This window comes from Erythrolamprus reginae, chromosome 1 (assembly GCF_031021105.1).
Source record: "Erythrolamprus reginae isolate rEryReg1 chromosome 1, rEryReg1.hap1, whole genome shotgun sequence".
Taxonomy (NCBI): Eukaryota; Metazoa; Chordata; class Lepidosauria; order Squamata; family Dipsadidae; genus Erythrolamprus; species Erythrolamprus reginae.
The window spans coordinates 200,269,759-200,297,446 of record NC_091950.1 but is presented as its reverse complement, the minus strand read 5'-3'; positions in this window follow the sequence as shown (position 1 = coordinate 200,297,446).

Here is a 27,688-nt window from a genome sequence, read left to right as displayed (position 1 = left end):
AGTGCAATATAAAAAATGCAAATAATTTTTCTACGGACCACCCAAAATGTATTGCAGATCACCAGTGGTCTGTGGAGCACCAATTGGTGATCACTGCCTTAAAGGTATATATAAGACAGTCTATTGACAGTATCCCATACGTTTTTCTGTTAAAGAGTAAATCTGTGTATTGGGTTCCATTGTATACAGTTGTCTATCAGCTTCCTCTCATAATACGGCATTAGATAAAATCTCCAATAATTCAAGGCAAAATCTAATAACTCAAATCTCGCTATAAGGAAATCTATTCTGTTTTATCATCTCATAGTCAGGTATTTTTCTATTTGAAATGCTTTCTTGTCAACCATTTTAAAGATCTGATATCGGCAAACAACTGAATATCAGTTTGGGTACTAATATTCACCATGCTCTGTTAAAAGATTTCCTTAGAATAATATATGCTTAGATATTGAATTGATAAACTGTAACATGAAACATCCTTGGTAAATTGGTTACCCACTTGCTATTATGCACCATACTGTTTTGTTGTTCTAGACATTATTTGGGTAGTTGCCATGAAGGAAAAATTATCATTTTCCCTTTGATCCACATATGGCAATAAAAACATGATAACACAGTGTAGCATTCGATTTTTAAAAGTAAGACAGCATAATAGAGATAAAACTGAAATATGTTACTTCCAAATGAATTATCAAAAGAATGAGAAAACTTGTACTGACCAGGGAGATGATGTAACAATACTGCAAAAGACACACAAATGCAACAAAATATTCCAAATTCTCTTAGTTCAGAATCTGTCAGCAAGCCTATAAATGTCATTATAAACATTTCCTCACAGCTTACTCAGAGCAAGCTAGATTTTATATTAATTGCAACATATATAAGAATACAAATGTCTGGTAGAATTCACAATGTTGGAAATAATGAGTAAATGTCCCAACATTAAGTCTGATGCCTTAAATGTCAGGATATTGCAACATTCATTTCCTCCTTTCCTCACCTTGCCTTCCACCCTGTCATTTGCTCTGGGGTCATCTTTTGTAAGGACATCAGGCCAACACAGAGAATGTATCAGACAACTCAGTTGGAAAGCTTTTGTTTCTGTTCTAGCTGAGTTATTTTTGAACAGATACCATGCAACTTTCCCTGGATATTTTTTAAAAAAAAATGAACAATGCCAAAGTCCAGTTTTTTAAAAATATATAATATCATATGTTATATCTATATCCATCTGTCTGTCTGTCTGTCTGTCTGTCTGTCTGTCTGTCTGTCTGTCTGTGATTCTTGGTGTATTCGGGTCTTTTCCCATGTAAGACTAATGGTATATTGGTGATGTTTCGATGAGGTCCCACTTGTCATCTTCTGGCTGGTCTTTCGGCTTCATGCCAGGGTGAACAAAGCATGGTCAGAGCTGCCGTCTTTCTATAAATATTGGTGGAATGTGTATGGAGTGTTGGCTTGGTTACTGTAAGTGGGCTAGTTGGCTGTGTTGCAAAATCTTGATTAGTTGATGGGGTAACACCTTGAATAGTTGATGGAGTTGATGTTTGCAGATTAGTCAACTGCTTTGTACTATATGTTGGGTTTTGGTTTGGCTCTGAATTTCTGGTCTGGCTATGTGTTTATGGTGTGAGTCAGTTTGCTTTGTTTGGATGTTGGAGGGGGGTGCAGCAGTTGGCAGGGTTGTTGTTGTTTTTTTGTCGAATCACCCTGTCATATTGAAGGAACATCACAGTTTCCTTTTGCCTCTTGGCCCCACTAGGGGCCATATTCCAAGGCAGATAAGTTTTTTATAGGCAACAACTATAATCTATAAGTGTAACATATTTTACTGATAATGAAAAGGAAGAGAGGCTACTATAGATATATTTCAGGCTTATTTGCCTTTATCAGGTAGCCACACCCTTACTAGGATTTGAACTTGGGGGCCTCTGCCTTGTAATGCAGAGGCCTTAATCATTAGACTACAGGCTCATCTCCTTTATCAGCTTGTACCAGGGAAGGGTTATGTGTGATACAGGAGATGAGCCTGTAGTCTAATGGCTAAGGCCTCTGCATTACAAGGCAGAGGCCCCAAGGTTCAAATGTATATGTATATGTATATGTATATGTATATGTATATGTATATGTATATGCATGCAGTCAAACTCCAGTACAATGAAATCTGTGGCCTGAGATTCTGGTCGGCAGCTAGGAGGAAAGTAATAGAAGCCAGGATTCTGGGAAACCTATCTGAATAGACCAGAAACACCATAATCAAAAGCATCTTGTGGCATGTTCCACTTAAACTCCTTCCGACAGGAGGTGGGGGAAAAGAATGCTTATTTTATTATAAAGTTTACTATATGCACTCTTAAAAGTCCTGCTATTAAAAATAAATATTAGCTTTCTTTTCTAATCTTCTGCCTAATTAGAATGTTTTTATGGTTAGTAACCAGGGGCTGTTGGTTTTTTTTATTTAAAATACAATTAATGGAGTCATTGCCTCTCTAGCATTTTTCAGTTTCCTGAATAACATTATACAACCTTCCATTCTTCTTGGGGGGGGGGGAGCTGGAGGTAAGTGAAGGTATGTTTCTTGAACAAATGGATTACCAAAAAGTCAATAGCTTTACAAGAGAATAATTGATGAGCTGAAATCTCTTGCCCTGCTGACCTTGTCTACCAATTATTATCTCCACTTGGAAAATCCCACCTGGCTTGGCACATAATTGATAATGAGAGGATTGCCCTCACAAAGTATTGTTGGATTTATACATCTTAGAGAACAAACCTCCAGGCTGAGGTAGACTAGTTCTCTATATCAGTTTGTGTTAAAATATAATTACATTTAGGCACCATCGATCCCAGGTACTAAGTAGCTAATACTTCATTTTCTTTGGGTCCATGCGGCATTCCCTCCTCACTCCTGGGAGAAGAATATTGCAACATCTCCATTCCCACCCCAGCCAGAGGTGTTATTTGCTGGTTCTCCAAACTACTGAAAATTTCTATTACTGATTCTCCAGAAGCGGTCAGAATCTGCTGGATTGGGGAAAATATGGACTAGTTTAACTGAAACATCTTATAATGCTTATAAAACTAACTAAATCAGTAAGTAGGAAATAGCATAAAAGGCAATGAAAAAAGGGGTACAAAAATGTCAGTCCCAACTGTTATTGAAAAATAAAATAAAATGAAAAACACTGTTAAGTTTCTGACTTCTTTTTTAGACCTCTGCTAATTTGCATACTTTTATATATACTGTTAGTTCTGCTATTGCTGCATATTTTCTAACTTTAAGTTTTCAAACAGATATTGTCAGAATTGTATCTTTCTTCCAGTGTGGACCAACATTTATTTCCAATGCTGTAAGCTTTAATATATCATTAAAATAGGATTTTCTTGCTTTTTTTCTGAGATTATACCTAGTAAAAAAGTTATGATTTAATTTCAGATTTAAATTCCAAAATATTCTGTAGTGTACTATGTAGTAGTAGAACTACTTATAAAACTAGTATTCTGAAGTTTTTACAATATAAATTTTATTTAGTCCACCATTATGCTTATTGTGTTTCTTTAAAGTTTTGTGAATATTTTATCATATAGGGGTTTTTGTTTCTCTTTCATAGCTAAGTAAATGTGTATTTATGCAACCTAATAGGTGGTCCTTGTGTTGCATAATATTACTATTATTTTTCTTTATATCCCTCATTTCTTCTTTGCACTGATGTCTTGTCATTTTATACTAGTGAGTCTTTCTTCTTGATCCTAATGGCTAAATTGTGTGCTCCTTATAGATGACATGTAACTCCATCCTGAATAAATGCATTCTTTTCTCCATATGTATTTGAGAGGGGGAGACTACTATATATTCAAGAACATGATTGTATTGAATTAATATTTCATAACTGTTGTTTGCTTTCATGTGGTTCTTCCTGGATGTTCTTTTGGCTTATTGTTATAGTTATTTTTAATCCTAATGAATAAGTCAGTTCTATATCAAGTGCGGATCAACTATTCTTTAATAAGTTAGACTTTTAATGTTTACTGCCTAAACACATTTGAACATCCTTTGTACAACAAAGAATGACACTGTGGGGGAAAAAACTATTTATTTACTTTTATTTTTGAAACTCACTAAAATATTTCACTAACTACAACCCCTTCCTCAGAAAACTAGCCTAAGTCAAAATATATTTGCACAATGCAGTGCCAAAAATCAAGTTTATGTTTGGTTTTACATGTTGGCTAACAATAATATTCCTTAAGGTGCTTTTCTAAAAGCCATTCTTTTGTATTCCAATCTATTTGATGGGTACCTGCAGCAATTTGCAACTGACACAGTTATCTGTTACTTCAGTGCAATTAGGCTATGTAGTTTAATTTTAAATCCATCAAAGGAAAGTCCTCTAAAGAGACAGAAAGGAAGAGGGGCAGTGAATGTATCCAAGCAGATAAATTATGATGCAAAATTAAAAAATCAAATTTTCTCTGAACTTTAACATTGGGCTAGGCTGGCTGCCAGCAAGGTTGGTTACTCCTTGATCTTTTTGATGTGGTGCTAGAATGACTCTAATGACCTCTAAATCACTTAATAAGATTACAATTCCATTTTTAATATCTAAAGTCTTGGGAAATGTTGGCATTCAGACTCATTCAGAGTCCTTATGTCTTTGCTGGATTTAACTCTTTTGATAATTGTTGTGGTTAGCTCTGGCCCAGCTCCTGCCCCAAGGACTGTGGATGTGGGGGAGACATCCACATGCTGCAGGCCTGTTGCCCCCCTCCCCCGGTGGAATCTGCTGATGAAGGCTCCTCTGACCAAGAAGACATGAGTGACAGGGAGGAGGAGAGTGTGGCAGACAGCTCAGAAGGAGATCAATTATCTAGTTTCTCCTTGGATTCAGAACAAGAGTTAATGATACAGCCACGCATGCAGAGAGCGACGCATAGGCAACAACAACTGAGAGATTATTATCAAAGAAAATGAGTCTTGGTTGGGTGGGGCTGTGGTTGGGTGGGGCTGTGGTGATTAGTGAGGCTGCTATAAATAGCAGCCTGTGGGTTTGGCCATTTTGGAGGATTATCTGATCATTGTGTTTCGTGACTGCTTTACTGACTTTGACCTTTTGTGTGCTGATTTTTCCCTGCTTTGAAACTAAACCAGGGCAAAGTGTGTTTCACTTTGTGAAAGAAGAAGGACTGTGAATTGCATCACAGCTGCAAGCTAAGTATCATAGAACTGATAAGGGGCTTGTACAAATTACCAGTTTGTTCGGAGATGAGTGCTCTTTGCTATACCAAAAGAGGGCTTGGTTTAAGTGAATTTTCATTATAAAGAACATTGTTTTGAATTTTCAAATGTGTGTGTGTCTGAAATTTGTACCTGTGAATTTTTGGGAGGATTCTACCAGAGAGCCCGACAGAAAAGATAATTATATTTTTTATTAAAATGTTATTAAAATGTTTAGAAATAAAGATGGGGGAGGGGGTAGAGGAAGAGGTGGGTTCTTACCAGTGTGGTCTGGTGTGCCGCTTCAGTAGTGGTCCGTCGATTGCTCAGTTTGAATGTGGTGCTGTCTTTGCCTGTCCGTGTGCGGTGCCACCTTTTTTCTAATTTTCAGTGATTCTTTTGCTCTCTGAGCATGCGCAGAAGGAAACTTGTCCTTCTGCACATGTGCAAAAGCAAAATAACGTGACTGGATACAAGCAAGAGAGCCTTGCAACTTTTCACATGCCTATAAAATGCCACAATGCATGTGCAGTGCACCAGTAGGAAGGTAAGAGGAACCCGCACTTGGATAGAGGGTGGTAAAGTAGGGAAGAAAAAAGGAAAGGAAAGGAAAAAAGAAAAAGAAAAAGAAAAAGAAGAAAAAATTATTTTGCTGCAGTAAGTTACCTAATAGAGTTATAATACCAACTTATTACAAATATAAAATGGAAAATGAATGAAAACTAATGGAAACGGTGTGAATGATTTAATTAGCCTACCTGACACTGGAGAGGTGGGAGGGGAGGGGGCACCGATCTGTGGGGTGGCAGAGGGTCAGAATATCCTGGTGTTGCTGGGGAGAGGCAGATATGGCGGGAGCCACAGAGCTAGCCATTCCAGGAGAACGAGGGATTGCTGCTTAATAACGATCCTTTGTTCCGGCTCTGTGAGCTCAACCCTGGGCACTGGTGATTAGTGTAATTCTGGCCCTGGGCTCAGGCTGCTGCTATTCAATGCCATTATTGTTGTTAGCCACCCCAAGTCTACGGAGGGGGGTGGCATACAAATCTAATAAATAAGTAAATAAATAAATAAATAAATAAAATTATAACTACTCGCCATTTCTATAGCAATAGCTGACTTAATCCTGAAAAATCAAAGTCAACATTTCTTTTCTTTTTTCTTTCAAGCATAAAGTCCAGGGATGGTTTCAAAGTAACAATAAAGCTGTTTACAACCTTTCCCTAATTAATGCAGTCACCTTCGCCATTTTTACTAGTTCCATTATCTTTTCATTCCATTTCTCCATTGTAGAAGTTGACACTTCTTTCCATTTTGGGGCATATAGAATTCTTTCAACTGACAACATATACAGTAAAGGAGTGCATTTTTTTCTCCAATTTCTTTACTTAATAGCCATAAAAAATAAAACTCTGGTTTTCACTGTAAATCCATTTCAGAGTCTTGGGAACCTGAATCTGTTCCCAATATTTCTTTGCCTTATCACATGTACACTACACATAAAAAAGTATCTTCCTTACAATGACATTTCCAGCAAACTTTTGAAATACATCTTCAATAATTATTTTGATACTATTTTGATATTATAAAGGTGTGCATATATTGCCCCACACTATCTTATAAATGCTGGTTGAAAGCTAATTGATCCTAGCAAAGTTATTTCAAGTTCTAAATCCTAAAAATTCCATACTTTCTTTCCTGCTGGTTAATAAGCCAGGAAATTATGGGATATAATAGAACAGAAGGTAACATTCCTTGAAATTTCCTGTCTTTATGATTAACAGATAAAGCCAATAAGAATTATGAAGATCATTTAGTTGTTTGATAACTGAAAGAAATATGGTAGTAGGTAGGCAGACAGGCAGTGGGTAATTAGATATTTTTTTCTACAGATATATTTGAAAAATAAATGTGGAATGTCCTTGTAAGGTTTACTGATGAATTATGTAATTGTCATTATTGCATAAAACAACCAAGAGTTTTTTGCAGCTGGATTTTTTTTTTTTACAGATTGGAAATTTTAAGATATTATTCCATACCTGCTGATTTAGATTTAAGATTTAATTAAGAAATACAAATGTTTCCTGAAGTTTCCCAGTGCAATATTGTATTTTTTGCAGCAATAGATCTTGAAGCACCCTGAGCTTTATTTTTAAATAAGGCTGTTTTCCACAATTTATTATTCATTGTTTAGTAGATCCCGACATTCTGCGTATTGAGCTCAACTGTTTCTTTTTTCCTCTAACTTTTATGGTATTATTTCTGGTAATATACCTGTTGGAAAATCCTAAGCAATTTTATATCTTTTTACTGAATTTGTGCAATGTTCCTGTAATTCTTACTAAAGGCAAATATATTATATTAATCTTTCAAATTCAAATTTAAATTTACTTTGAAAGCTTAATAGTCCAGGATGTAATTATTTCACACTTTCAATCTGTTCCTAAAATGTGTTCAGATGCAAACAAACAAATAAATGAAGTCTGATTTCCAAATTTTACTTTTTTAGAAAATAGTTTCCTTTTGTAAAACTCTATTGTCTTTGGAAATACTGACCTCTTTAGTTTTAACCTATAATTTAGAATTCAGTAAAGGCTTGCAGCTACCAAAACTGCTTACTTTTCTTTTCTCTCTGTTATGCAAGATATGATTCATCTCTTAAATTTTTACATTCCTGAAACAGAATCAAGACATAAAATAATTTCACATTAATTCAAGGATCCTGCCATAGTTGAACATCTTTGCATTCAGAAATCTTGTACAGAGAAATTAGCCACCTAAACTACATGCCATGGAAAAATGTATCCACAGGGTTGCAAAAATGAGTTAATAGCACCCAATCAAATCAAATTAAATGCATTTTCCACAGTAGACAAATTCTACCTTCATTTACATAGGCACTGTAGAGAAATAAAGAGTGACCTTGGAGAAAATATGCAGAGACTTTTAGCAAAACCTGAGGTGATTCAGGAAAACAAACTAGGGTGAAGAAGCTTAACATTGTCCCGCTTAACGTTGGGTATTAAGAGGAAAGGAAGTGGAAATGCTGTCAAGCTCTCAAGATAGATGTGAGGTAGATGAGGTCAGGTAATGGAATCCACAAGACGTACTAGAATTCTCGGAAACCTGATATGTATCATAATTTGCCATATAGGGAAATTATTTTCATTCCACTCCTCAATCAATTATGTATAGATTTTGTATAGCTGTGTAAGGGATTAAATTTACCTCAGTGTGGAACAGGAAGGCATACATATGCGCTGAAGGATGCTTATGCAGGTGTAGGCCACCAAAACATTTTCTAGAATGCATTTAAATCCAGTGTTTTAAATGGACAAAATATTAAGGAATAATTCCTCTGAATTTAACTGAATGACTTATGCTTTCATCAGAGCAATTATTTACCACTTAAATTGTAGATTCCAATATAGGCACGTTGTTTTGTCAACTGATTTCACTTTTAATTCCTGCTATTATTTACTTACTTACTTACTTATTTACTTACTTACTTACTTACTTACTTACTTACTTACTTACTTACTTACTTACTTACTTACTTATTTACCTACCTATCTACTTACCTATCTAAAACAAAGGCTTAATTATTGTCTAAAACATTTTGGTTTCAGCCTTCAGTAGGCATGGAGTAAAATGGGCTTTTGTGCTCTTAATTAAGCATTATGTGTGATGACATAATGTGAACTTTGATTTAATTTACATTACTTGTAAGAGATTTAAGTTTTTTAAAGTCTACATTATATTCCATACCATCAGCATGCTAGTATACATAGACCTAATATATTACTTTCAATGGGATTGCTTTATTGAATATCATTGTATTAAGAACCCACTCCTAATTTTTTTGGTGTGTATTTAATAAAAATTACTAAAGCTTTTGCTGGGACAAAGAAAAGCTTATATAATCAATTTTAAACCAAAAGAAGTTAAAACTGTACTAATAAGCTGTCAAAAGTAGTGTAATTTATCTGTGTAATTACTATACTCTTCTTGTAATTATAGACTTCACTAGTGAAAAATTTCCACTTAGGTGAAGTCAAAAATGAAAGAACAACACAGAGAAAGGGGAAAACAAAATACTTGCCCAGCCAAGGCAGGCTAGGAGTTTTCCCAAGGTAGATTTGCGCAATATTTAAAATATTTAGAATATTTGCTGTTTGGGAGATTTATCTCTTATATTTGTGGTTACTTGCAATATTGAGAATTTTAGAAATCAAAGGCACAAATCAATGTGAATTTGCTTAGCAGGGACTCCCCTTATGGCCATATAGGACCCCTTTTGATGGAGGCTGAATTAACTTTGATGCAATGTTATTGATAGTCAGCCAGACTTGGGAGTGATTGCATTGTTTATTGCTTTCATTAAATGACAAAAAGGACAAGGACACTGGAATTAATAAAGAACCAGGCATACTGAACAAGATGAAAGATAGTAGTTTTAGATGTCTAGGTTTCTTGCAATGCTTTTGGTTTTTAACTATTTGAAGGGGCAGTTGTGCCAGTTTATACTTATACATATGTCTATATTTTTGCAAATATATTACACAAGGATAATGAAATAAAAATTTGCATGAGGAATGATTTCCGATCAGAAAGCAAGAGGCACAAATATATGTGCAAAGAAGAAATTCTGTGAATATGATATTCTGTCTGGATGTAGACGCAAATGCATGGAAGATCAGTTCATGCACTCTTTCAGCCTCTAAAACTGAAAGTCTGATTGAATCAGTTTATGAAACCCACATAGAATACTGCTCACTTGTTGGGAGATCTTAGTCCTTTCTGCTGTCTTTTGTACAGAACAATAGTTCTCACAATGGATGAGTGTGTTAGTGTCTGCCATGGGGGACGAGGATAGTATGACTGTATAAGAAAAGGAACAATAACAAAATAAAGGCAAGCTACCTTCAGGTCATCTGCCAGTGGCTGAAGGAATCAGCAACTGGCAGATGACCTGAATGTGTTTTACTGCAGGTTTGAAAGGAAACTAGAGCTACCTATCTCCACAACTCCCATCTCAGTCATACCAACAATAACCAAACCTCCTACAACTGACCCCATACCATTGGTGTTATGCATGTAAATAAAGTGTATGTAAATAGGGTGTATGTAAATATGTTATGCAAATACAGTGGATATGCATACTGACCTCGGATTGGCTAAGCTGCGTCCAGTAAATTCAAGAGGCTATCAAGCCGCGCCTTTGTCTTTTCTATCTTACTGCATTGCACTTGCCTTGTTACTTGTTAGTAACTGTTACAGCCGATTCCTAATAAAACAAATCAGGCTACAATGTGTCTACCACATTTCTTCTGATCTAACAATTGGGTTCACAACCCCTGGTGATAACAGGAAAGGAAATGCAAAACCTATTTCATAGACAAAATCAGGAAAAGCTCCAAGCCCATACAAGATAACTCTTTCCTGCTTAAAAAGTCTGTATTGACCAATTGGCCCCCATCTTCATTGGAATCTTCAATAAATCGCTAGTCATGTGCTATGTTCCTCCTAGCTTCAAATGCTCCACTATCATCCCATTATCTTCTAACTAAACTGAACCAGCTAGTGGTACCTGAACACACTTGTAAGTGGATTATAAGCTTCCCAACAAACAGGAATCAGTAGGTGAAGTTAAACAGAATCACCTCAGATATCTGTACAATTAGCACAGGGGGCCCTCAAGGATATGTGCTCTTCCCCTTTTCTTCTCTCTATATACCAATAATTGCATCTCTAACGTTCCATCTATTAAACTACTGAAGTTCGCAGAGGATACAACAGTGATCAGACTCATTTGTGACAATGATGAATCCGCATACAGATGGGAGGTTGAACAACTAACCTTGTGGTGCGACGGGAACAATCTGGAACTGAATACACTCAAAACCGTAGATATGGTGGTAGGCTTTAGGTGAAACTCACCCATACTTCCATTTCTTACAATACTAGACAACACAGTATCAACACTAGAAACCTTCAAATTTCTAAGTTCAACCATATCGCAAGATCTAAAACCTAACATCAAAAACCTAACATCAAAAAAGCACAACAAAGAATATTCTTTCTGCCCAACTCAGAAAGGTCAAACTGCCCAAGGAGCTGCTGGAACAGTTCTACAGAGGAATTATTGAATCTGTCATCTGCAATCTAACAAGACAGACACAGATTTCAGAGAATAATTAGAACTGCAGAAAAAACAATTGCTACCAACCTGCCTTCCACTGAGGACCTGTATACTGCACGAGTCAAAAAGAGGGATTTGAAAATATTTATAGACATCTCATATCAGGGACAGATTGTTCTTACCGTCACTACCAATGCACTGTGTATGCAGTTTCATGTGTCTTACCTACGCACATCCCAGTGTGTTTCTGCTTCTGCACATGCACAGGAAGCAAAATATCATGAGAGGATGTGCGTGCATGTGAGATTTTGGCAATTTTTTTTGCTTCCACCTATACACAGTATGTATCCAATCACATTTGGCCAATAAAATGCTGTGCTGTGCTGTGCTGTGCTGTGCTGTGCTGTGCTGTGCTGTGCTATAAGCCTTTGGCTCATACTTTCTATTCACAAGACTGTAATGTCTTTTCCAATGATACATAATTTCTGGTAGCTTGGTGGGGGATTTTCTAACAACCCCTGAAATTCTGTGAAGTTGTTCAAATGCAGAAATATTTTATTGATCTTTTGCTTAACAATCTAAACAAGATAGGCTTTTCAATTGTCCAGAAAGATGATATTATAAGCAGGGCTGAGTTCTAATTTACTTCGCTGCTGGTTCATTTTCTCCCACACTGTGCACACACACACATGTACGGTGCTGAAAAAATAAAACAAATCTACACCCACCCACCCAAAGCCAAAAACAAGATGGTGGCACATGCGCAATGCTGGAAATTCAGCTTCTGATCACACTCAGGAGAAAAAAAATAGAAAAAAATTTCCTTCTCAAAAAAATTTCCAAAACAATTTTTTTAAAAATATGGCAGCATCCATGGACCGGCACCAACCAAACTGGTTCCATGACATCATCATGACATCACCAGCTACCAGTTCGGGCGAACCAGTCTGAACTGGGAGGAACCCACCTCTGATTATATGACAACAATGACAGTGGGCATGGTACCAAAACAACAGTTGGGCTCCAAAAATGAGACTGTCCAACATCACTTTAAACATATTCCAATTTACTTGTTTAACACAAGCTATGTGTCTCTAGCCTAAGCTCTCTAGAAATATTATATTCCCGAAGACCAATATGTAGCAGTCTTTGGGAAAAGGTGGGGATGAGGACATCATTAATAAGGTAGATTATTAATTTACACAAGACTAATTGGAGAAGATTTTGATGCTGTAACTTAATAGAGTTTCTGGATGCTTTAAATTTGATTCCTAGTTACCAGTAATTATTTCTGCAAGCATTCCATAAAGTATTTCTACTGAATCAGTGAAGTCAGATGCATATCAATTCAAATTTTATAGATTATTTATAGATTAATTAGTCAGTTTAATTACAGTAGTGCTTTGGTATATGTCTGCAATTAAAATCAAATGCATAAATTAATGTAAGAATGTTTTTAGTATAATTTCTGAATTCTTATATCTGTATTACTATTTCTACAATTCTGGATAAACTTTGTTGTTGGTATTATTTTCCATTAATTTTCTGTATTTTTCCAAGTTATGAAATATATCACCAGATGCTAACACTATGTAATGAAAAATATTATTTTATTCGGCAATTTAGCCTTTAACGCTAAATTGCCTAATAAAATGATTGTTCTACAAGCCTCATTTCTCTGAGTGGTCATAAAATACCTTTTAAATTTAGCTTTGTCCAAGACAAGGGCATGCCTTGGTTACTGCACAAGCTATTCTCTAGTGTTGAGCCTAGAAACTTGGAATACTGAAGCTCTTACACAATATACATCATAATCCACTGATACCTTCTTAGACCAAAGGATATCAATCAAGCTAATCATACATTTATACTTAAGGAGAAAAAATATATTGCTTTTCAATTATTTTCACTTAAATTTCAGCTAACTGTATAATTTACTCTAGAAAAGTAATCAAAGCATTTCCTCATTGATAGTGTGAAATACAGATGGAACTTCCTCCCAGCTGAAGTAATGGGGATATCTTTGTCATCTCTAGCATTACATATGATCATTGGACACCTGTCTATTGACTATAAGTAGTATGATTATCTATGGAAGTTAATATATAAGATTTTGGAAATTTTTAAGAACATTTGTAAATTTGTTGTCTTGAGAAAACATATTGGAAATAGCAGTATATATGCAATACACATACATACATACATACATACATACACACACACACAAACACACACACACAAACACACACACACACAAATTAACTGCTGATACAATTGTATTTATATGTAAAACACTATAGAAAGGGTATTATCATTTTTGAACTTCAGACTTTGATTTTGGAGAGGAAAACTCATAGACAGCCAAGAAAACAAATCAAAGGGCAATGAAATAAATCAACCCAGAGTTTTCACTCAAAGCACAAATGGCCAGTTGCAAATTATTATTATTATTATTATTATTATTATTATTATTATTATTATTATTGTTATTATTATTATTATTATTTATTAGATTTGTATGCCGCCCCTCTCCGTAGACTCGGAGAGGGGCGGCGTACAACCAGATCTTCATATAATGTATCCATAATAGTATAAAAATAATTATACTATTATGGATACATTATATGAAGATCTAGTTCTCTTGAGAATGCTGGGAAAGAGGGAGGGAAAGAGAAGAGGACAACCAGAAGCAAGGTGGACAGACTTGATTTCAGCAGCAATGAGTACCAGTACATTATTCGAAGATCTGAAAAGCCCATTTGGAGCAGTTTTTTTCTGGAGAAATATCTTTCTATATGGTCCCTAAAAATCAGTCTCAATTTCATGGCACATAATTGGTTGGAGTCATGTTTGCATGAGCAGGCTCACAAAATGTTGAGAGTAGGAGGTTTATGCCATGTAATCTCAATAATTCCCATTACCACATCCCTAGTTTAAATATCCTTGGATTTGCTCCTTTTTTTGTGTCAACAGGGACAGAGGGAAATCCCTGTGATTCCAGATTATTTTAGCCATCTCATAATTTCATCTGGATGGGCTACAGTAAAGTGCAGAGTAGCTTGGAAGCACTACTTTCAATAAACAGTTGGCTGAAGTTGCAAAAAAAAATCCTACTTTTTTATTTTATTTTGTCACTAGCTAATTGAGCTACTGCTCCTCTGGCTGTTCTTTGTCTGCTTGGCAAAGTTACAGAGAACTCAAAATCCTTTTGACTCTGCCAGGAGAAGATTAGGCAGGGAAAGAAAGGGGGCATAGAGCGATGATTTTCAACCTTTTTTGAGCCGCGGCACATTTTTTACATTTACGAAACCCTGGGGCACATTAAGCGGAGGGGGGGCTAAAAAAAGTTTGGACAAAAAATTATCTCTCTCTCTTCCTCCCTTTAACTCTATTTCTCTCTCCCTCTTTCTCTCCCTTCCTTCCTCTTTCTTTTTCTCTCTCCATCTCTCTTTCTTTCTCTTCCTTCCTTCCTCTCTTTTTTGCTCTTTCTCTCTCCCTCCGTACCTTCCTATATGTCTTTCTCTCTCTCTCCTTCCCTCCCTCTCTTTCTCTCACTCTTGCTTTCTTTCTCTCTCTTTCTCTCTCTCTTGCTTTTTCTCTATATCTCTTGTTCTCTTTCTCTCTTGCTCGCACTTTCTCTCTTTTGCTTTCTCTCTCTCTCTTGTTTCTTTCTCTTTCTTTCTCTCTTTCTTGCTTTCCTTCTCTCTCTGAGCTTCGCGGCACACCTGACCATGTCTCACGGCACACTAGTGTGCCGTGGTACACTGGTTGAAAAACACTGGCATAGAGGATGTCTGCTGAATAACAAGGGCCCTTTTGAAATTAAAAAAATGTGGCTGCTCTTGAAACTGCTCTCTGCCTGGACCACCACAACTCTTCTCTGCCTTTATTTATATGTCGTGTGATATTTAAGAAGGGGACTGCTGACAAGATGTGACAAATTGGCTGCTTTGATCCTGCTTGCCACTGAGACCTTCAGAGTTATGGCGTTAATAATATGACTGAAAAATGCACTTGTAACTGTATACGGATTATTGTCTTGTAATATGCAGCATAATACATTTTACTTACGACCCTGGAATATGATTGTAAATTCTAGTCATATCTGAGGGGAAGTGGAAGTGTTATCAGGAGATTTGTATTTTCGCCAACACAGAAAGCAGTTATTGATCAAGCTCACTGTCCAAAGCAAAGGATCTGCAATATGTGAAAATGGAAAAAGATTATAGCGGAGGAGGCACATTATGTCCTTGAATTACAGTGACTCTCACACCTGATTGATTATTTCTTTTCTAAATGCTGAAGCTGCTGCTATCCAGTGTTGATAAGTTTTACATCTTTTCCATAGTGGGTGGAACTATCATCCAGGATTGGTTGACCTCATCCAATCAGATAAGGACTGAGTCTGTTAATTTAAATATTGGGGGGCACCTCTGCCTTTCTCCCCCAGTTATGAGTCACTCCTCAGTCTGTACAGATGTGGTCTTGTTCCATCCTAGGATTGATAGTTTCTTTAGCTGATATCGCTATTTTTCTCATTTCAAAGCACAGGAGTTTGAGGCTTCTTTGATTCTTCTGGCAGTTTAATTTTTTTTTCACTGACTGACTGACTGGCAGGAGAAATAAGGGTCCTTGGCTCTGCTCCAGTCCTGAAAGGATTGAGGGATTAACATTTGGGGCCTTCTCCCCCCTTAATTTCCCTGTGGCTAACAGCTACTTACATGGTGGAACAGCTCATACGTTCCACCATTCCCCTGAATCATCTGTCTCAGCATAAGGGGAAAGATTGAAGTCACTGTGGGAGCTAATCATTGATTTTTGCCCAAGCTCAGGCAGTCCTGCCATTTTGACCGCCTCTAGCCATCTCATCTGCCACAGACCTCATTGCCTCAGTAATTGCCTGGCCACCCTCTGACTGGACAGCGAGAGGGGAGATGCATCTTTGCTCCCTGCTGCCTTTTCCCCTCTACCTGCTGCTGCTGCCTCCGCAGTTCTCCTGACAATTATCTGCCCGCAGAGAGGTTCCAGCCGTCTGATCGCAATGGGAAGGTCTGCCGAGTGGTGCGTGAATGCAAGAAAGCAGTTCTGAGGGCCGACAGTCATCTTGGAGCAATCAGCTGCTGTTCAGCAAGCAAAGCCCCACGAGTGTTCAGAGCACAGCTGAGACTTCTAATCTATCAGAGGCAAGTCTCTTGGTCTCTCCTATGGCCGCATTTACCTCCTGGGCATGCCTCACTGCTGGGTTAGCTCTTTGTGACTCAGAGAATGGCGAGAAGTTATTTTAGGACCTTCTTGGTTCTGGCCACCATTTTGTTTCTGTCTTGGCCCTGCTTCCACTGTTCTAGGCCTCTATACACATTTGGGGACTCCAGCTGCAGCCCTTAAGCAACAGCCTACCCCAGTATTTCTTGGCCTAGCATATTTTTTTCTCAAGTAATATGGCAGAGACCCCCCTCTAAGCAAAAGGCAAAGATCAAGGCCAACCCAACTGAGGCCTCTGCTCAGTCTTCTTCACAGCAGACAAGTTCAGGGATGTCCAAGAAATCCCACAATCTGAGCTCTCTCAATGAGAGGAAAGGAGAAAGCATAGACAGAAGCAGGGTAGTAACATTCCTATTCCCAATGCCTCCCATGCAAGTGGGGCCCAGAGTCCATCAGGAGACCTTCTGTCTCTTGATAGAGCCCAAATTCTCCAGCCAGACAACAATCTTTGGAGTCAACCTTCTCAGTCTGCTCCACCTATGCCAGCTGTGCCACCTATATCTGATGGATCACTAGCACCAGAGGCCTCCCCAGGGACCAGTCTCAGATCTCTCAGGCCATATCAGACATGAGGTTGCAACTGCTTTGGGCCAGTTACCTGCCCTATGTTTACCATTGGGGATTCTGATAGTGTGGTGGTCCAAATTAACAGTCTGACCTCCAAGCCATGCTTGCCTCCGTGGTTCAGTAGGGCACAGGAAATGAGATCCATGTGAATTTCTGTTTAAAAAAATCTATATTGCTAGCAGGGTTGTACAGCATCAGCACAAGGACAGATATGTTGAAAAATATCTTATGTGAGACTAGGCTGAAGCTGTCATATCTAAAGATGAAACAGATATACAAGAAATCTTGTCTAGAAGTTCCCTTCAGGAGATAAATAAGAAGAAACCAAGTCATTAAGGAAACAAAAGAAAAAAAGTCACCTGACTTTTGGCAGAATTCAACAGAATTCAACAACAACAACAGGAATCCATCCCCTATATCTACTTCCTTAGGAGAACTGGATTAAATTTAAATGACATAAGCAGCCAGGTTTATTAATAGAATAGAATAGAATAGAATAGAACAGAACAGAATAGAACTTTTTATTGGCCAAGTGTCATTGGACACCCAAGGTGCATATGCTCTCAGTGTACATAAAAGAAAAGATACATTCATTAAGAATCTACAGGACTAGCATGGTCAAAGTCTAACTCTGAGGGGAATCTGAGCAATGTTATCTGACAGATACTTTTAGCTACTCTGCAAGGACTTACCTGACCTTGCCTTACCAAAAAGAAACCTGAAGCAGGATTGTTCAGCAGCTATCGGTAGACACTATATTAATCTCTCATATATTACCTTTCACAGACTGTTTGAGCTCCAGTTTAGCTGAGATCAAGGAATACAGTCTGATAGTTATATCAAGCAGCTGTTTTCAGAGCAGCAATAACTAGTAAAATCAGATATTCCAAGCAACCCTCTGTTGGGAATGCTTATTTCAATCAATCATCAATCTCATTAATTCCCATTTGAGACCCTTTCAGACTCTCATTGCTTCATTTGCCATGCCAGGCAGCACTAAAACAATAGTTCTTACCATATTTTAATTAAATCACTTCATGGGTTCCAATTCTTTCTAAGTATGGTCTTATAACCTGTGCAACAGCTGAGCTACAATTTCATCTTTGAAAACTTAAATGCTAAGCATATCAGATTTTCCTCTGGTTCTGAAGAAGCCAAGGAATACGACAATACTCCTGTGAGCACTTATCGGCACTAATTTTAATTTGCTATTTTAGAAGCAAATTTCATAACAAAAATACCTCCAAGTATTTGGATGCCTTGAATTGCTTTTCAATTTTTCTATTCAATTGCTGCCTAAGTCTAGCAAAGACAATTGTTATTATAATTTTTACACATGATTAAAACATGTTATTAGAATAAAAGAATAATAAAATACATTTATCTGCCAGTATTAGAAGGTAAGATTTTGCCTGGTAAATTTTTCTATTACTTTGGTTAATTTGTATTATAAAAGTGCCAATATATATCCTTGTTTAATTTCTTTATAGATAAGGGGCTTCAATATTACAGGTAGCCCCTCTTGGGGTCTTTTCCATGGAGAGGAAGATACTCCAGATATTTATGTTTGTCTCTAGTGCCATAAGATTACTATAAACCTGTTAGGATTGTCTCTAATGCCAGCTTTCCATCCTATCTATTAACTTCCTGTTATGCTGATAGGCCAAAGCAATGTGTCAAAAAATGGCAGAATGTTCATTTACAATTGATATAAGACATTGTCTTTTGCATCTCTATTTTTTATTCTATCGAAACCTTAAGATGTCAGTAAGCTTTCCTCCCTCCCTCCCTTCCTTCCCTCCTCTGCCACCCACAATCAAAAGCAATAGTACTTAGATTAATATAGTGTCTACCGATAGCTGCTGAACAATCCTGCTTCAGGTTTCTTTTTGGTAAGGCAAGGTCAGGTAAGTCCTTGCAGAGTAGCTAAAAGTATCTGTCAGATAACATTGCTCAGATTCCCCTCAGAGTTAGACTTTGACCATGCTAGTCCTGTAGATTCTTAATGAATGTATCTTTTCTTTTATGTACACTGAGAGCATATGCACCTCTACTTACGAATGCCTCTACTAACAAACTTTTCGAGATATGAACCTGGTGTTTAAGATTTTTTTGCCTCTACTTCCGAACAATTTTCACCATACGAACCCAAGCCACTGCCGCTGGGGTGCCCCTCCTCCGGATTTCCATTGCCACCCAAAGCATCTGTCCTTTCACTGCTGGGATTTCCCTGAGCCTCCCCTCGCTGGGAATCCCTGCCTACAAACTTCCGTTGCCAGCTGAAGCGACCGTTTTTTTGCTTCTGGATTTTTCTGAGCATCCCCTCACTGGGAATTCCCGCCTCCAGACTTCCATTGCCACCCAAAGCACCTGTTCCTGCACTGCTGGGATTCCCTTGAGCCTCACTGGGATTCCCTTCATTTTTGCTGGTGCCACTTTGAATTCCAGCGAGGAGAGGCTCAGGGGCAACAAATGCATTCCTGACCTGCTCTCAAGTTGCCATAGGCAGGGGATGGGGAACTGAGCCTTGCAGCTGCATCAAGGAAATTGCATTTCAATAAAAACAGAGCACATTAATACATGAAGCTCCTACTAAAGAACTGGATTTCTTTTGAAGCTTGGCTTGAGGCTCATGATTTAATTAGGGTATCTGTCAGAACTCTGACAACAGAAAATGCAAAGCAAAACCTACAGAGGAAAATCTGCTAGTTTGCTCCCATTAGGCCTGTTGTATTGACAACATCATCCATCCTTTTGTGCTGCCTGACTAGGGATTTGCTCATTGCCCAAGCTGAAAACTATTTTCTCACACTGGATAGACTGAAAGGGTAAGATGCCCACAGTTGAGGGTGGAATAGCTAATTTGTTTATTTATTCATTTGGCAAATGGCATAGTGAATACATGGATAACAGTACTAACAATATATAAAAGGAGCACATAATATAATGGTAAATGTATGATGGAAATATTCAGTCAATTTTGTAAGGTGTGAAAATTTTCAGGAAAGTGATATATGCAAGAGGCAGGAGTGAAATTCAGCAGGTTCTGACAGGTTCTGGAGAACCAGTAGTAGACATTTTGAGTAGTTTGGAGAACCAGCAAATACTATCTTTGGCTGGCCCCAGAGTGGGGTAGGAATGGAGATTTTGCAATATCCTTCCCCTGCCACATCCACCAAGCTATGCCCAGAGAACTGGTAGGGAAAAATTGAGTTTCACTCCTGGTTATAGGTTACATTTTGAAATACATTGGGTCATGACAATGGAATAAGTATTCTATATATGAATATCTAGGCCATTTATCCAATTAGGTGCAGTGACTGTTAGTTTGAGAAAAACTGCTTTTCTTCCTGTTGGAAGAAAAATTATGTCCGATTTCAAGCTGGGAGAAGGACACTGGAAATAAAATGGAGGCAGGCTGCAGGAAAGGAAGTCTCTGTTTATTTTGTAGCCAGAAACTAGTGACAGCAGCATATTTCTAGGTTGATTGACAAAATAGGGTAGAGAGTAGGTGGGCTTTTATACATTCTTTGGGACTTTATGATTGAGATGCTTGTTCCTGTGAGCCGCCCCGAGTTTGCGGAGAGGGGCGGCATATAAATCCAATAAACCTTAAACCTTAAACCTTAAGAATATGTCCTTCGATATTTTAATGGATGTTACCAGATTCCTATGGGGTCATATAGGGGTCATGGCTGGCTCCATAGGCAAAAGGGAAAATGCAAATCCTAAGTGTTTTCCTGAGGTAATCTTGTCAGCTTTGGCTTGCCTATTGTTTTTCTTATTTGGAGTTTCTTTGCTTACAAATAGATTAGCCCAGTTTTTCTGAAGGGATACAAAATCTCCATTCCTAAAGACCAGCCTTGTCAAGCTTCTGCTTGAGGCTGTTTTCCTACGGCAGGAAGACTGGGGCTGCTTTTTGCCTTTGTTAAGATTTTTATCCATTTCTCCTTTAGGGGAAATATTCTATCCTGCATCTTTTTAATAGTAACAATAAATAATATTTTAATCAGGGTGGAGGCTTCCCACACTCCTATGTAAGCTCTCAAATAGCAGCTAGTCACTATATGATCCAATATCTGATGAGAAGCACCAGTTACATTTAAATAGAGTCTTGACAAATGCAATGCAAGGTGTAAATTCTATTCAGAGTTTTCCAACACTGGCAGATAGCATCAAAACTTCTAATTTTTGTGTTGGGTCCAATATTTTTTTTTTCTGGAATCATGATGTTTGATAACCCAGTTTATTTTCCACTGAGATTATACATCAAAATTAGCATTGCACAGCTGCTGTGGAAGTATCAGTGTGAAGTTCCTGGATTTAAGCCTTCCGATTGATATGCTTGGCATATCAGAGTTAACTGGCAATTCTGGGTTACTGACAATTTTTTGAAAAGTGCATCTTCTTGTTATAAGGCTGGTGGGTCAATATGGACTCAGCATGGGAAGATCCATGAGATTTTGATGCACCCACCTATTGTCCAAATTGTATTGTTCAGTCTGTCGCCCAGTTTGTTTATATGGCAGCTGTTCATCCAACAGAGCCACAATATTCAGCTGTAGAGGAAGGGCTAATAAGATTTTTGTGTGAGGGCTGATCAATGTTTACATTGTTCTTGCTGCTAGATCTGTCTACTTCCTTGGATAGACATTTGATTTTTGAATGTTGCTTGTAGTTCTTAGCCTGTTTGTGCTTTCAATCTTTGTCCTTGAATATTTAAGGGGTTGGAAGGAGAAACCTCAACATGTTCTTTACATCTTTAGAGAATCCAAAGATGGCTTGGATTTCTTTCTGTCATTTGTTAACCAGCTCTCAACTTCTCTGTCTACAAAGGTCTGTGCCACAGTGGTGAAATCTGAAGACTATGCAAATTAAAAGAGGAATGTATTTCCACTTGCCAAACTAACTTTTCAACAGCTTTCATTGTTCAAACAAATCAGAAAAGTCAAACTTGCAGCTGGAGAACCAGGTGTAGGATAAAGTTAAGAACAAATGTGTCACAGCAGTGGTTAAATCACTGAAATAGATAAAGGGTTGTAATATATATATACATTTGGGACAAAAATATTTCCCTGCTTTCAAGCTCAGTTAGTGTGAGGAAACTGTAATTTCCCTCACAACATTTTTGAAGCATAATTTAATGTTCAACTTTTATGACACACATGTAAGAAAAGAGCTTACTAGAATCTGTCAACAAGCAGTTTAGATTTGAAGCCTGGGATAATGAGTCCACTAAAAATTAAAAGTCTGGTGTAACTGATTGAAAAATATGGCTTAACAAAAATCTGGAGAATTGAGTCTACATTGCTGTGTGAATGTTCCTGGGGTAGCATGTCTTCAGTTTTCTTCAGTTTTTAATTGCCACAGATTGATAATTTATCATAAAAGGTATTTATTTAGTAAGGTCTGCCTTTTCATCTGCTGGTCTACATGTTATAAATCACTGCAAAACTAACAGAGCCACTATAGTTGCTTTATGATTGAGATACTTGTTCCTGTGCAAGAATGTGTCCTTCAATATTTTAATGGCTCATGATTCCTATGGGGTTGTGTAGGGGTCATGGCTGGCTCCAGAGGCAAAAGGGAAAATGCAAATCCTAAGTGTTTGGCTGAGGTAATCTTGTCAGCTTTGGCTTGCCTATTGTGTTACTTATTTGGACTCTCTTTGCTTACAAATAGTGTGTGGGATGATGTTTCAGGACATCATGAAATACAGTGGCCCCCAACCTTTTTGGCACAGGGGACGGATTCTGTGGAGAGAGGGTGGTGGTTTTTTTTTTTGTGGACTTGGTTTTGTGTCCTGCCTGCACCCTGCAGGTGGGGCTTCACTTGTTTGTGTCAACTGGTTTTAGCATGCCACAGACAGATAGCAGTCCACCTTATCTCAGTTCAATCTCTTCTGCTAATTTCAGCCTTTCTTGAAAAGGGAAGCATGACCCAATCACTCATATTTTAATCATTGCTCAATTGGACTACTGACAGGCACTCTCTGTGAGGCTATTCTTTAACAGCATGATCTTGAATAGTAGCAATAGATGCACTTCAAGGCATCTGGGTATTCTAAAAGCCACAGTGACTTCTGTATGCAATTCAGGGTGCTAGTTGTCTTCTTTATATTTTGTATTTTTTTATGTTTACATTTCTGGGCCTGAGTATCTGCAGGACTACCTTCTGCTTGTAAGATTTACCCACTCAAATAAAATTTAGTAGAGCTGGTTCACTACATGTTCAATCAGTTATAGACTGTAATTTGGATGGGTGCCCCTTCCTGATATGTTTTAATCACAACTCACAACTCATATGAAATATCGTTCCTCTCAGTTTGCAATCAGGTTCTTCCCGCTTTTTAGGAAATTGATAAAATAGTCACTCTATCAGTCTAGGGAGGCTGGTTTATTGTAATTGCCTTTTGGTTAGGAGAATGGTCTTTTATTATTGCTTTAATCATGAGTCCTAGTGCTGTGGGTATATCCCCAGTGGCTGGTTTAATTGGTTGCATGATTTTAATCCCAGCAACATAGAGGGAAATTGTACATTGGTCAGCAGACTGGTGTAGTTAATAAGTCCTGTAAGTCACTAAACATTGCAGTGCTTATAGGTAAACTTTCAGCAGCAGCAAAACTGTGACTGTCCACATTTGAGGTAACTTGACACAGTGCAAAAACATGAATATAATGAGGAAACCTTGCAGGTAGACTTTAGGGCTGGGAAAATTTGGAAGGGTGCCTTATCTTTTACTTATATTAAAACATTTACTCTAGGTGTTTGTCTTGCATCCAGAGACCAATCAAAGCTTTGAATAAAATGTTGCTTTCCAGCTGCTGCATGAAGACAAAAGGATTTCCAAAAGGCTTAGAGTAGACTTATATGTTGCTAGGTATGAAATAACGTAAGAAGGACCTTTCCCCCCTAATCAGTATACGGTTGCTACTGGAATGGTGGGGGATGCCATCTTGGTAATGAAAATGGAGCTCCATAGGCAGGTGCATGCATTGGCATGAGATTCAGCTTCTGCGCATGCAGAAGACAAATCGTGCATGCAGATTTTCTGTGCATATGCAGAAGCAAAAAAAAAAATTGCTGAAATCTCATGCTCACACGCATCCTCACACAAAATTTGGCTTTCGGTAGAAATCTTGTGCAGGTACCGGGGTTGCAGAGCTCCATGGGAAGTGTCCTGGTAACGGCGGTGATGAGGAGCCCTTGCCTGCCCCTAACCCTAGTTGAAGAGCAGTCTCAGTGAGTGAATCGGGAGATCCTACTTCATATAGAAAAGTTCTACTCTCTAGATAACTGAAACATGTGAAGTGGGTAATCCTCCAAAAAATATATTGGCGTTCCCCAGCCAGTGCCTTTGGGATTTGTAATTCTCATCAACCATTCTGGCTAAGGAGGAAGCTTTGCTCATGTCCTTCACAGTGCACAAGAGACAGCTAATTGAAGTCCTCTCTGCACATGCCGAAGGCAGCTCTGATTAATGTTGCAGCCATGGTGAGGCCTATAAACACTCTGGCGGCCTGGCCTGCTCTGAATGGAAAGACTCAGAGGCACCTTCTCTTTAGCATGAGCCAGAACATTTGGAGGCCACCCAGATCGTTTCACTGATACAAATCTAGGATTTCTAATGCATCCATGGCTCAAATTGCTTTGCTTAAATGAATCTAGTAGATAACATAGGTTCTCAAAGTTCTTTAGGTGTCTTGATTTCTCTACATTCTACAAACTGTTTATGCTTCTATGGACCATGGATTAATGGACTATGTCACATTCTAGATCCAAGACAATGTAATCATTGTTTGTGAACATTTTAGCTTTCCCAAGCATAATCAGCACTGAAGTCTTTTGCTCATCAAAATCATCTATCTGCCAAACCATGACATCTCTTATAAAAATGTTGGTAAATGTAACCTCGTCTTTGCTTAAATACTACAATGAAAAGTTCATGTTTATCCTGTTCTTTTTATGTTTAACAAATAATTGCTTAATCCTGTTTAAGACTTGCTAGAAGAAGACAGGATAAAAATCATTTATCACTCCTGTCATTGATACAAATATTGTCTCAGTGGATGATGAAACAGACATCTGTGGGTTGGGTAGTGGTTTATGTGAATAATTTAAAGCCTGGCAGATCAAGTGACAGGTCTTTCAAAAGACCAAGATAAATCATTCCACCTGGGAGACATTTTTATGATTTTAATAACCCCATTTGGTAACATCTGATAAAAAGCCAGAGGCTGACAAACAGTGGCTTTCATTTCAAAGCCTTCTGATGAATGTTAAAACGCTCAGGTTTAAACCTCAATTCTTTTCTAAGGCACTAAGTGTGATGCAGCATAGAGAGATAGGCCACCTCTTCAGCCTGCTATATGTAGAAGGAAGGAGTTTGAGACAAGCCTCAGGGCAGCTCTGTTTCTTCTGCCTTCAACATTCAGACGGGAGATGAGAATTAAACTTTTCATCCAAAAAAGTAGAGCTGGGCCAAAAATCAACCCTGCTGCATCAGTTTCTGGCAGCAAAAGTGGGAAGGTTCATGGGGTGGAAAGTGTTTTACTACTTTAAGGAACATTAATTCATGTTTCAGATTGCTAACAGCTGGGCCTACCTTTTTCTCTCCTCCTGTTTTTTAAGGGGAACTTTTGATGCTTCAGCAAAAGTTAGAGGAGCAACTAAAATATGTAGGTTGCACCATAATTTCCTTGAATAATATCTTTATGGAACTAACTATTGTGTCTTTCCAAGAACTCTCTCTCTCTGTGTGTTTCATATATAAATATAATACATGAAACAAAATAGAGAAAACAATATATATAACTCTAGTTTATTAACTGAAGAGATAAAGCCATTTTAAATATGGGATGGTAAGGAAATGGATCCCAGTTCAAGCATGTAAAGAAGAAAGCTCATATTTGGTTGGCATTTTTTCTGAAGAATTTTGGGGGATGACATTATGACTGGAAATGAACCTTCTGTGTCTAGTCCAGATTGCAGTCACAGCTATATATTGTCATAAACTCTCATATGACATGTAGATGTCTACTGATCCATGACTAGTTGATTTAAGGGAAAATCTCAATGAAAATCCAAGCTATTGTACATTTACAATTCTTATAAACAGCCATAGCTATTTATGGCAATTCACAATCAAAAGAAATCTAGTAGTTCCTTTTCAGACTAGAAGATTTTATTAAAAGACATACGTTTTCATGAATCACACCCTGATGAAATGAAGTACATTTCACAAAGACTAACGCATTTTATAAAATTAGATAGCCTGAAAAGATGCTACCAAACTACTTTTGACTGTAAGCCTTATGTTACCCATTCTTCTAATGGAACATACTTTATGTGAGTCAATTAATTTGATTTTTTTTACACTGATATTTATTAATTAAATTATTTACTGCCCACTTTACTCTAAAAGTGTTATTATGTAGGAAATTAGTTGAAGCCAGGAGCCAATGCTCATACTGAGCATTTGAACAACAGATTTCCATCCATCCAAAATGTTTTTACTTTCAAAAATTGTTTCCATAAGTGCTGGACAGAGATTACTTTTGAAGAAATATTTTATTTGTTAGACCCACATCCCATCTTTTCATAGAAAGCTCAGAATAGCATTCATGGCATTCCCTCTCCAATTTTTCTCCACAACTTCCATAGCTGAGGGTAGACTCAACACCCCCCCCCCCCCTATTTTAGCCAAGCACCTTAAGGACTTCTTCACCCATCCTTTTATCAATGCCCAATGATAACCACCATATCTTTGGGTCCCAGCAAGAGGAAGATAAAATGTACCCAATCTTTATAAAGATTAGATGTGTATATTCTATTGCAATAGTTCATTACCTGCAGACTTATACTTGAGCTCCACCTATTGTATATTCAAGAGATAAATATCAAATGTTTTAATAAATAAAGTCCTTTGGAAAACTTTGAGGCACTGGATTTCATTTATCTTAAGTTGCTGTAAATTAATGGATTAGTTAAGACTGAAAAGGAAACTAAACTAACATGACTAGGGTTTGAACTAATTCTGCTGATGAATTCTGCAATATAGAATCCGTAAATTTGCTTCATCATGCTTTTTTTGAAATCATATTGAATTGAACACCAACTGATTTTTTTAAAATAAAAAACTCCACTATAGAAAATAATTTAAATATGAAATATTGATTTGATGGAATGTTTTATTTTAAGATTGGGATGTTTTATCCATACTAAAAGTCCATAAAACCAATGAATACTTTTTGTTTCCTGCACAGCATATGAGATTTCTAATATTTTAAAGAGGCAGTCAGTGTTCTCTCAGCTCAACACAATACACGTTTGACATCATGTTCCTTGTACCTGTGTTCAAACATTGTTTAGATGTATCTCCCACACTATTCTATTCCACTCTAATCCTGTTAAGAACCCTGATAATGGTAACTCTGAGGCTACATTGTTAGTACTCTATAAGAGAAATAAATTTAAGGCTGCTGATGAAGAAATTAGCACCG